This window comes from Oryza glaberrima, chromosome 4 (genome assembly GCF_000147395.1).
Source record: "Oryza glaberrima chromosome 4, OglaRS2, whole genome shotgun sequence".
Taxonomy (NCBI): domain Eukaryota; kingdom Viridiplantae; phylum Streptophyta; class Magnoliopsida; order Poales; family Poaceae; genus Oryza; species Oryza glaberrima.
In genome coordinates, this window is record NC_068329.1 from 10,866,242 (window position 1) to 10,879,449 (window position 13,208).

Sequence of the window (13,208 nt, forward strand, 5' to 3'; positions counted from 1 at the left end):
TTCTGCTTCATGTCCCATTGTAGGCCGGGCTGCTAGGCTCCGACATGAACGACGCCGTGCAGTGGCACCCACATCGTGTACGTGCGAAATGAACGCCGTCGATCAACTGTGGCAGGAAGCAGTCATCGAGGAGTATTCTGGCCGCTGCTGGGCCGCAACACTAACGGTATTGAACGATGAGCAGGAGAGGAAGAAGAGATTCGACTGATGAATGAATCGGGCCGTACTGGATTGGGAGAGTTGATTAACTATTGATTTGAAAAAGAGTTCATTTCATTCCCCCGAACTAATTCAGCAAGAATGAGAGCACCATATCATAGTTGCCACTTCAACATGAAATAAAAAGGATAATCTAAGAGTTGCGACATGAGGATAGCGGATTAGGGCATTCCCAACCCAATGACTAGGATGGTGTACATAGCATTAAATAAGCTGCCACCTAGAATAGAAAATGATATGGCAAGTGAATAAATGAGGAAAGAGAAGGAAATCATGTCTTGCATGAGACATGGTTTCTACACAACATCCAAGACATCATATGAGATAAGTAGCATTAAATTTAAGTATGGAATAGTGGTGTTTACATTGGAAGAGTAGTGTCTAATACTAGTTTCTTAATGATGTGGAGTTTATAGAAACTATGTCTAATGTCATGGGTTGGGAATGGCCTTATACACATTATAGTCCTGACCATGGAGTCTAATGACAGGTAAGCTCTGTCTTCATAACCTCAGAGAGCAACTAGTGGCACCAAAACCCAGTTAGATCAGCTCTGCTGTGCAGCATTATTCGGCAGGAAGTAACCACACTGGGTAATCACGATCCAGCTGGGACACATCAAATTCGGAAGCTAACTGTTTGACAGCAAATGACCTCATCTTACCATCTCTCATGCTATACACAAATGTATCATAAGGCACCCAATCATCAGGGACAAAATAGATAAGGTCACCTTCAAATCCATCGTGTAGACCGGCAGGAAACGGCTTGCAGCCACCCGAGCCAACAAAGATACAGTCACCATTCAAGCTGTGAATCTCAGCGAGTCCATACGGGTTTGTGTTGACATCCAGTGCAAACACTTAACTCTAAGAATTTGTCTGTTACGGTAGCCATCATTATAGTGTCTGATGATTAATAATAGCTCTCCACGCCACACAACAATATTGCAACTTATTCCACCACCTTCCTTGAAGGGATGATTGAAAGGTAGCTCAGTCAGAAAAAGCTCGATACGGGAGACCATGAACCCACGATCATCCTCCTCAAGTTCAAAAGTGAAGAGGCACGTCCTGTGCCTCAGGAACACATAGAGTTTCCCCTGGTAGAAGGCGAGATCTTTCAGGCCATCAATGTCAACACCAGAGGAAAGCTGCCATAACGTCATCCCAGGCTGCCAGAGAGCTAGTACTGGTACACCCCTGTAGCCCGACGAAGCAGCCACAATGTACTTGGATCCTGAGTCAGGCGAAGCAGATAGCACCACTTGGGAGAGTGACATTTCGTATCATCATTGGCGCATAAATGGACCTCACAAGAACTATTGATGACACGGAGAGTCTTACTGGAGTATGCAGAAAAATTGCAACTATTGCACAGCTGCGGGAGACGAATAACCTTGCGAGAGAAAACATTCACCAGGAAGCACTCGCCATCAGAACCTTGGTAATATTCACTGCCACGATCCTTGCTGGGAGTCAAGCCCACAAGCCATCCATTAAAAGAGCCCACACAACGGAGATCATCAGCTGCCACCTCCTTAGGCACTTGGACACGCCTCACGGGCATCAAATCCCCCTTGTCTGAGAGGCTCGAGAACTTGAAATCAGGAAGCACCAGTAGGGGCAGCGGCGGTGGCAGGACGTGGCCGTGCACGCCGGCTCGCCAGTGGCGGCAGACTGACCGCACCCTGGCGCGGTCGGCAAGGCAGGGGAGGAAGCAGAGCACAACGCCCAGGATGTCCGGCTGAAGGCCCGCCCACAGCGACACCCCCGCGTCAGTCTCCGATCTTGATCTCGTGTGGGGCATTCCGCCGAACACCACACCTGCACAAGACACCACCAGACGGTCACTTGTCACGCTCCAAGGCAAACACCGCCTACACAGCCACGAACACACGCAATAACACATTGGAGATAAGAAACACACCAGATTGGTCGTAGCCGGTATCCGTCGCCGCCGGCGGCTGGCTCCACAGGGATCCTAGTTCCGACGAAGAAAGAGGCATTTCGTCGAACAGCTTGCCTGCAGAACAGCCACCAGTGGATCAGCTCCAGGCCGCCTCCAAGTTTCCTCCGTCGGAGGTGAAGCTGATAACTCTTTCCTGGGTTTCCTCCGGTGGGATCCATGGCTACCGGAGGTTTTGTGGCGCCCGCCGCTGGGGCTCCTCGACGTCGTCGTCGTCGCCGCCTAGGGTGGATACTGGATTGGGGGAGGAGAATCACAGCACAGAAGCGTCCCCTTTGGGAGCCGTCAGCGCTACTGGGCTGGGCCTCTGTTTTGTTGGCTGCGGTACTCACTGCTCAGCGTCTCCTTTCAAATACAAATTTTTGAACGAACCTTTCAAATGAAATTCTCTCAGTAGATATATTGTATCTTTCTTTGCAAAAGTAGAACATGTATTATATGTTTTTCCGTGTGTTCTTTTTCTTTCAAACAACAGGTGGAGGCGACTTTGTGTTAGAGATATTGTATTTATATCCGGTTCGGTTTCCCTCAATCCTATCCCGATTCTGTTTCTATAAGTCGGATATAGAGAAAAGGATGTACCGTCCCTATATGTACTCATGTCCATGATCAATCTAAGTTATCGCGTTGACTCTATACGCCTTCATGGTATCAGATTAATCTCCAAATTCGCTTCCGCCTCTCTCTCTCTCTCTCGACACGCGTCACGACTCTTCTTCACACCGGCGCGCCCTCCGCGTCCTGCCTGCGCCGCCGCCGTGCCGCTTCTGCTCCCGTGCCGCCGCGTCTCCCACGCCGCCGCGCATCTCCTCTCCTGCGCGCCGCCGCTCCTCCAGCACCGCCGCGCCGCCTACCGCCGCAACCTTGCCGCGCTGCCGCGCACCTCACGCCGCCGCGCCGTCTTCTCCCTCCTCGCCGCGCCACCTCACAATGGCTGACGAACTGCCGCCACCGTCCATCACTCCCGTGACCGCCGTCGACGCCGCATCTGCCGTCGTCACCAACGCCATCCGCGCGGCCTTCCAACCTGACACTCGGCATGGCATCGACCCCACCACTACTGCCAATGTCGCCGAATCGGCGGCAACAATCTCCTCCACAGCCGCACGGAAAGCGTTGATTTCCTTCATCGAGAAGCTCTCGCCGTCCACATCCTCGCAGCCGGACACTCCGTTAGCCGGCGCCCCGGTCAACTCCACTGCAGCAGCCACCATCTCCTCCGCGTCGGCTGCGGCCTCCTCCGCTGGGCTGCACACCACCTCCGCTGGCCTCCAGCCGCAGCACGACGCCATCCCGCAAGGCTCCGGCGCACCTCCACCACACGGCCACGGCTCTCCAGCCTTCGTCGCCCCGTCACCAACAGCACAGCAAGCCGACCACTTCTACAATGTCGACCTTGATGATGAGGCCACCGCCAACCTCCAAGCACAGGCGATCTCCGTCCTCAACATCAAGTCGCTTGTACCGGTCACCCTCGACGTCAACTCCGGCACATACACTCGGTGGTGTGGTCTTCTTCTCGTCATCCTCGGCAAGTATGCACTTGCTGATCATGTCCTCACCGACAACTACCGACCAGACCGCCCTGACTGGATGCGCATGGACTATGTCGTCCTCTCCTGGATGTACGGCACCATCTCCACTGACCTCCTGGAGTCAGTCATGACGCATACGACTACGGCAAGATTGGTGTGGCGCAGCCTCGAGCATCAATTTCTTGGAAATCGTGAAGCTCGTGCTCTCAAACTTAACACCGAGTTTTACAATTTCCAACAAGGCGATCTATCCGTCACCGACTACTGTCGTCGTCTCAAAGCCATGCCTGCCGACCTTGCCGATGTCGGCGAACTTGTTGGTGACCGCACACTCACGCTGGCTACGATCCATGGTTTGAATGAAAAATTTGCACACTTGCAATCTGCTTTCACCATGCAGAAGCCCTTCCCGTCGTTCACCGAGGTGCGCTCGCAACTCCTGCTGGATGAACTCACCAAGAACCGCTCCCGCATGCCGGCTACCGCCCTCGTCGCTGCCACGGGTGGCCGCACTTCCGGGGGGGCCGCCAACTCCAATCTAGCACACATGACCGGCTACGGCAACAACAGCAACACCGGCAACCGCAACTCCAACGGCCGTCAAGGTGGGAACAACCGTGGCCGCCGTCGTAACAACAACGGCAGCAACGGTGGGCAACAGCAACCTCAATTTCGCCCACCCGGCAGCTCGGCGCAAGCGGCCTCCTGGCCGTCCCCGCTCAACCCGTGGAACGGCACTCTCCAGATGTGGCCCGTTCCTGTCGGCATGATCCCGTCATGTGTTGTTGGCTCCGGTCCCGGTCTTCTTGGACCTCGTCCCAGCGCACCATCGCACTTTGTTGGCTCCATGGTTGCCGCCGGCCCCAATGGTGTGCCCCAGCACCCTGCTGCACCCTCTGTGCTGGGACATGCCGGACAGGCCCAGTCCCTCACCGCCACCACCAGCTACCAGCCGGTCTTCGCCGCGACGCCCTCTACTCCGGGCAAACCAGCATCATGGAACGGCAGCGCCCAACACGCAATGGGATCAACAGGGCCTCATCAACGCCTTCAACACGGTATCATTGTCCCAACCTCTGTCTAGCGACTGGTATATGGATTCGGGTGCTTCTTCTCACATGACGTGCGATGCCGGTACCCTCTCCTTTTCCTCCCAACCTAACCCTAATACAGCGTCTCATATTATTTTTGGCGATAGTTCTCCTCTACCCATCACTGCCACTGGTTCCACTCATTTATCCTTAATAATGTTCTCGTTAGCCCTAAGATCATTAAAAATCTTATTGTTGTTCGTCGTTTTGCTCGTGATAATGATGTTTCTGTCGAATTTGACAAAGATGGTCTTGATGTGAAGGATTTCCACTCCAGGAACATGATTGTTTGGTGCAATAGCTCCGGCGACCTCTACCTTGTCCGCCCTGCTGGGCTCCACTACGCCCTCGCTTCCCGGGAGTCCTCCGTCCTATGGCACCGCCGTCGTGGTCATCTGGATCTGAAGCCCTCACCCGTCTTGCTCGTTCCTCTGTTATCCCACCATATAGAGAACTATCAGTGTGTCATGCGTGTCAACTTGGTCGTCATTGTCGTCTTCCCTTTAATACCAGTTTTACTAGAGCTACATCCAATTTTGATTTAATTCATTGTGATCTATGGACTTCTCCTGTGTCTAGTGTCTCTGGTTATAAATACTACTTGGTTATTCTTGACGACTGTTCCCACTTTGTGTGGACGTTTCCCCTTGACTAAAATTTGACACCTTTCACACATTGACTAACTTCTTTGCCTATGTCAAGACACAGTTCTCCAAAACCATCAAGAGCATACAGTGTGACAACGGCGGCGAATTTGACAACACCGCTGCACACACCTTCTTCCTCACTGAGGGAGTCATGCTCCGCATGTCCTGTCCTCACACATCCCCGCAAAATGGTAAAGCCGAGCGTATGATTCGTTCCATTAACAACATCGTTCGCTCACTTCTTTTTCAGGCCAGTCTCCCCTCCTCCTTCTGGGTTGAGGCTCTCCACACTGCCACACACCTTATTAACCATCACCCCACCAAGACCCTCCAATTCCATACACCTTTCTTTGCCCTTTACGGTATCCATCCCTCCTACAATCATCTCAGTGTTATCCAAACCTCTCCGCCACTGCTCCAAATAAGCAATCACCTCGTTCCACATCATGCGTCTTTCTTGGCTATCCCAGTGATCACAAAGGGTATCGGTGTTTGGACCTTAGTTCTAACCGAGTTATCATCTCGCGTCATGTTGTGTTTGACGAGCACTCGTTTCCTTTTGCCGAGTTGTCTAACAGGACATGTGCTACTGACCTCTCCTTTCTAGATGATTTTACAGCATCACCGTTGCCCACTCCCACTGGCACTCGGCAGACTACAGCAGCGGCTCGGACTTCTTCACTGGGTGGATCACCGCCCGCCTCGCCGGCCACCACTGCCGGCCATCACTGCTGGCACCCACTTCCCGGCTCGCCGGCTCCCTATGCCGACTCGCCGGCACCCTCCGTCGACCCACCAGCCCCCTAGCCGGCTCACCAACCACCACTGTCGGCTCGCCGGCCTCCACGGCGCCCTCTCCACCGCCAGTTGTCACTACTACATCAGCACCAGCTCTTCCGCCCATACCGACTCGTCCACGCAGTGCTCGAATCCCCGGCAGCCGTCGTCTACCTCCTGTCCTTGGAGCTTCATCGGCACTCAACTCTCACAACATGGCCACTCGCAGCAAGTCCGGCATCCACCTGCCGACCGACCGGCTCAACCTCCACGCCTCCGCTCTTTCACCGATCCCGCGCATGTACCGAGCTGCGCTCGCGGATCCGCACTAGCGTGCTACTATGGAGGAAGAGTTCGCTGCACTGCGTGCCAACAATACATGGGAGTTGGTACCGCTTCCTCCTGGTGCTAACATGGTCACCGGAAAGTGGATCTTTCGTCATAAGTTCAAGTCCGACAGCACGCTTGACAGGTACAAGGATTAGTGCTTCCATCTTTATGACACTCTAATCTTGTTTATGTAATTCGTCGAGTAATCATATATCTGACATAATCTCTAGCAATATCGCTATCTAATCTACAATCGGCTAATATTTGTTAGTAAAGGGCAGCCGATTAGGTTAGATTCCGACGTTGATTTAGATTATGTAAGATATCTACCACTCTATGAAACTTCCAGTGGCTTGATTGTCTAGATATTGTTCTTCTTTTCATACTTAATGCTGTATCAGTTGAGTTTCATCTATTAAGTCATGTTTAGAATATCAATCTCTAGCCTGCTTTCTGGTTGCCGATTAGGGTAGCATCGGAGTTTCAGCCCTTCTTATCTGATTTAACTACATTTGCTTTATGTGCCTTATTGACATGTTAAGTCTGCCCTTTATGTCATGATCTTATTGCATCTAAGTATATTAAGCTTTTGTTTGGCATATTCTGCTCGTTTTAATATCTTAACATAGAGTGGTATCAGAGTATTAGCCGATACACGCTAGATCTATCTAATCGGCTATGCTATGAACATATGTATTCCCATTATTAATGTATATTTCGATCTAAGTAATTTATACTGTCTCGGCATGGCGACCGATCTATCCCAATTACTCGATTTAAGTATATATCGATATAAGGAATACATGTTGTTAATATCTACAGCCGATCGAGTAGATTTAGCTCTTTTTAATTTATTCATAATAGCCGATCGATTCAAATATGACATCGGCTCAGGGATAAATGATATGTCATCGGCACTTAGCTGATCGGCTGTCATTTATGGATTTAACTGCGGTTTCCTTGTCTTTGTTTCTTGTTGATTGTAGGATCAAATCAACTAGCACGCTAGCATACCCAAAGGCAAGTTTTGGACCTGCACTGGAGTTAAGCAGATCTCCCAGGGCTCGTGTTTTTCATCAACATGCTTTTGGCACGCTTGGTGGGACCGATTAGAAGTCAGAAGTCCTCTCATGGACGGCAAGCCGCCAACATCACCATCCTCGGCTAGCCTGGGTTCTGTTAAAGAGAAGATCCAGCAATTAGACCAATCTGATGTTAATGAGGGCAACGTCATGACCATTACTCCAGAAAAATTGACACCTGATCAGAAGAAGGAGTTTGAAGCAATGATGCAGCAAGCACGGAACCAGTTCTTGAACTCATTCATGCAGACCCGCAAGGGGACAGTGGTGCAAAAGTATCAGGTGCGAGTAGTGGCTGATGTCCCCGGGTCCGGTTCTTCCAAGGATGGGGGAATGAAACAAGCCCCAGATGGCTCGGCTCAACCGAGCAACAAAGGTACTGCGCATGATTCTCAAGGAAACCAAGGTGACAACTCTCAGGGAGCTCAAAGAGTGCAAGGTGTTGGTGCCCAAGGAGTTCAAGGTGAAAGCCCCAATCAGAATGGCAATACATCACAAGAGTTTTTCAATAACTTCAAAGATCGGGTTGACTATGCTGTACACAATGCTTTGATCAATCAGTCTGGGGTATTAGTCAATACCTTGTCAAATATGATGAAGTCAATGGTCGATGGTACGATAGCTGAATACCAGGCTGCGGGCCCAGTTTATTTGCAAGGAGGTGTATTTCCAAATTATCGGCCTTTGATCACCAATACTCATCCACCCGTTCAAGCAATTCCTTCTATGGCACCATCGGCTCAGCCGATGGCACCAGCATCAGTTCCCACACCTACTGTACCATCTTCGGCTCCAGGCCAATTGGTCAATCCCTGATTGCTGGTAAGAGAACAACCACAATACGCTGGACAGAATGTGGATCGGCTAACACAAGACCAGGTTGCATCTATGTTTTTGCCTCTTCAAAGTACTGTTGATCCAACCCAGTAGCAGCCTATTCAGCAAACACCCCCAATTCAACGGGTTGTCCAGCCGACTCAGCAGCAAGGTTCAATGAACGCGTCGGCTGGGTTCGCAACACCTGGTGGTCAGCGTGTGCAACATGCTCCAAATCAGGTTGTCCCAGAACACCTAGTTCATCATGTATAACCAGATGGCACAGTTGTTCCTCAAGTTATTCCTGAACATTTGGTGCGTAGTGTTCAGCTAGACCTTCAAAATTATCAGGGGGGCAATTTGAATTAACAATATCAGCCACCGTCACATCATGTTCAGTACCAGCAAGCAGGGTTGACTTAGCCCCAATTTGTCCCTCAATACAATCAAATTGAGCCTATGCCACAACAATCCCAAGGGACACCTCAACAGCGGCCATGGGCCGATTTGATTGCAGATGTCATGAAGAAGCAGTTCGGGCTCAAGCCAAAAGATGCTGGAAATCTGTATCGACAGCCATATCTTGAATGGTTTGAGAGAGTTCCTTTACCTAACCGGTTCAAAGTCGCAGATTTTTCAAAGTTCTCAGGGCAAGATATTACATCAACTTATGAGCACGTTAGCCGGTTTTTAGCTCAATGCGGTGAAGCATCGGCTGTGGATGCCTTGAGGGTTAGATTATTCCGGTTGTCTTTGTCTGGATTGGCCTTTACTTAGTTTTCTTCTCTACCATATGGAACAATCTAACATCGATCCATGAGATGAAATTGTTCGATATAACATATGGAACAGTTTCACAGCTACTTTTATAGTGGAGTTCATGAGATGAAATTGTCCGATCTAATATCGATCAAGCAAAAGCATGATGAGCCAGTGCACGAGTATATTCAGAGATTCAGGGAGATGAGAAATAAGTGTTACCGCTTAAGTTTGACTAAAGCCCAGTTAGCCGATTTGGCTTTTCAAGGTATGATTGCTCCAATTAGGGAGAAGTTCTCATCTGAAGACTTTGAAAGCTTGTCACACCTTACACAGAAGGTAGCCTTGCATGAACAAAGGTATGCCGAGGCTAGGAAAAATTCTAGAAAGGTTAATCATGTTTGCCCTTATGTATATGGATCGGATGATGAGGATGATGATTCTGAGATAGCTGCAGCCGAGTGGGTAAGGAGTAAAAAGGTTATACCATGCCAATGGGTAAAGAGCTCAGGCAAAGAGGAAAGGTATGACTTTGATATAACCAAGGCTGATAAAATTTTTGACTTGCTACTCTAAAAGAAGCAGATTCAGCTTCCTGCCGGTCAAACAATTCCATCGGCTGAAGAATTGGGCAAGAAAAGGTATTGCAAGTGGCATAATTCTGGGTCTCATACGACTAATGATTGCAAGGTCTTCAGGCAGCAGATCCAAGCGGCTATTGAAGGAGGCAAGATCAAGTTTGACGATTCTAAGAGGCCGATGAAGGTTGATGGTAATCCTTTTCCTGTTAATATGGTGCATACAGCTGGATGAACAGCCGATGGGGGCCGTGCAAGGGGTTTTCAGGTAAATTCAGCTAAAATTATCAACAAATATCAGAAGAGGTATGACAAGCAGCAGTTGAAGCATTGTGAGGCAGATAACGATGGTTTTGATCCTCATTGGGGTTGTGAGTTCTTTAGATTCTGTTGGAATGAAGGTATGAGGTTGCCATCTATTGAAGACTGTCCTGGGTGCAGTGATATGGCCGATAGCTCGAGTCGATCATATAGTAGGGACAATCGGCTAAGGCAGACAAGAGTTCCTGTTCATCAAAGATTGGGTCCAGTGAATCAGGATCGTGGCCAAGAGGACAATGAGAACAGGAAAAGTCGATGGTGTCCTCCTGGTATTTTTACAAAGCATCAAAAAAGAAGGGTTCAAAGGTTGAGGAGTAGGGAGCGCTTTCAGGAGGTCGAGCAGGAAATTAACCATCGGCTGAAGAAGACAAAGCCGAGGCAGGAGTGGCGTGTGAAGAATCAAGTTCCTGTAGCCGATGAAGCTGCAGCCGATGAGGCGAAAAGGTTGCCTAAAGGAAAAAGTGTTGTAACTACGTCGGTCAACATGGTTTTCACATTGCCTGCTGAGTTTGGGATCAAGCAAGCCGACATTGATGAAGTTGAAGAAGAATCTGCTAAATTGATTTTGTCACCGGAGCAGGCAATTTTTGTGAAGCCAGAGGGGACAGAAAATCGCCATCTTAAGCCATTGTATATAAACGGTTATGCCAATGGGAAGCCGATGTCCAAGATAATGGTCAATGGTGAGACCGCAGTGAACTTGATGCCTTACGCTACATTCAGAAAGTTGGGCAGAAACGCTGAAGATCTCATAAAAACAAACATGGTGCTCAAGGACTTTGGCGGCAACCCATCAGAAACCAAAGGGGTTTTGAATGTAGAGCTGACAGTCAGCAACAAAACCATCCCTACAACATTCTTTGCCATTGATGGGAAGGGTTCTTATAGCTTGTTGCTTGGAAGGGATTGGATTCATGCTAATTGTTGCATTCCTTCAACCATGCATCAATGTTTGATTCAGTGGCAAGGCGATAAAATTGAAATTGTGCTAGCCGACAGGTCAGCCAATGTTGCCAGTGCTGATTTAGCTCTTTGGGAGATGGATGGTCTTGATTGTTTATCTGGCAAAATTTGGGATGTAGATTTTCTAAAAGTGTCCGATTCTGATATACAACCAATTGAAGATGGAGAACCCAAGCTATTATTTTGAGGGCATAGTGGAGGGTTCAGATGTCTACAGCGAGAACACAGTAGATGATCTCGATGACAAACAAGGACAGGGATTTATGTCGGCCGATGATTTGGAAGAAATTGATATATGTCCAGGTGATCGACCAAGGCCGACATTTGTTAGTAAGAATTTATCTGCAGAATTTAGAACCAAGTTGATAGGGCTGTTGAAAGAATTCAGAGATTGCTTCGCTTGGGAGTATTATGAGATGCCTGGACTCAACCGATCGATTGTTGAACATTGGCTACCTACCAAACCAGGGTTTAGGCCACATCAACAACCTCCGAGGAGATGCAAAGCCGACATGATTGAACCAGTCAAGGCTGAGATTAAACGATTATATGATGCTGGTTTTATTCGTCCCTGCCGGTATGCTGAGTGGGTTTCTAGTATAGTTTCTGTTATCAAGAAAAAAGGCAAGGTCAGGGTATGCATTGATTTCCGAAATTTGAATAAGGCCACCCCGAAAGATGAATACCCAATGCCAGTAGCCGATCAACTTGTTGATGCTGCTTCGGGACATAAGATTTTGAGTTTTATGGATGGAAATGCGGGATATAATCATATCTTTATGGCCGAAGAAGACATCCATAAGACAGCTTTTAGGTGTCCTGGTGCAATCGGCTTGTTTGAATGGGTTGTGATGACTTTTGGCTTGAAGAGTGCTGGAGCTACATATCAAAGAGCTATGAATTACATTTACCATGATCTAATCGGCTGGTTGGTTGAAGTCTACATTGATGATATGATTGTTAAGTCTAAAGAAATAGAGGACCACATAGCCGATTTGAGGAAGGTTTTTGAGAGAACCAGAAAATATGGCCTGAAGATGAACCCGACAAAATGTGCTTTTGGTGTATCGACTGGCCAGTTTTTGGGATTTCTTGTTCATGAAAGGGGGATTGAGGTGACTCAAAGGAGTGTTAATGCGATCAAGAAGATTCAGCCTCCGGAGAACAAGACAGAACTACAGGAAATGATCGGCAAGATAAATTTTGTTAGGAGGTTTATTTCTAATCTGTCGGGAAGGTTAGAGCCTTTTACACCATTGTTGAGATTAAAAACCGATCAGCAGTTTACTTGGGGGGCAGAGCAGCAAAAGGCTTTGGATAGTATTAAGGAATATCTTAGTTCTCCTTCTGTTTTGATTCCTCTACAGAAAGGAGTACCGTTTAGATTGTATCTATCGGCCGGTGAGAAGTCAATCGGCTCAGTCTTGATTCAGGAGCTGGAAGGGAAGGAGCGAGTTGTATTCTATCTCAGTCGTCGGCTCTTGGATGCTGAAACTAGATATTCACCTGTGGAGAAGTTATGCCTGTGCCTATATTTTCCATGTACAAGATTGAGGCATTATCTACTATCCAACGAGTGTACTGTCATTTGCAAGGCCGATGTTGTCAAATACATGTTATCGGCTCCAATTTTAAAAGGAAGGGTTGGAAAGTGGATATTCTCTTTAACTGAGTTTGATCTTCGGTATGAGTCGCCGAAGGCAATTAAGGGACAAGCTATAGCCGATTTTATTGTGGAACATCGTGATGATTCAATCGGCTCGGTCGAGATTGTGCCATGGACTTTATTCTTTGATGGGTCGGTATGTACTTATGGTTGTGGAATCGGATTGGTTATAATTTCTCCTCGAGGGGCATTTTTCGAGTTTGCTTATACTATTAAACCTTATGCAACTAATAATCAAGCTGAGTATGAGGCAGTGCTCAAAGGGTTGCAATTACTCAAGGAAGTTGAAGCCGAAACTATTAAAATCATGGGGGATTCTTTGCTGGTAATCAGTCAATTGGCAGGAGAATATGAATGCAAGAATGATACGTTAATGGTTATATCGCCCTTAGTTGTTTTTATAATTTTATCAATGCTTTTGACATTGTAAAATTAGGGGGGCATATATATATACAA

The 13,208-nt window shown here is 48.3% G+C and overlaps 1 pseudogene; it reads right to left on the minus strand.

Moving 5' to 3' along the window:
• Positions 1-249: 249 nt before the first annotated feature.
• On the minus strand, positions 250-2,498 carry LOC127771458 (uncharacterized; annotated as a pseudogene).
• Positions 2,499-13,208: the final 10,710 nt, after the last annotated feature.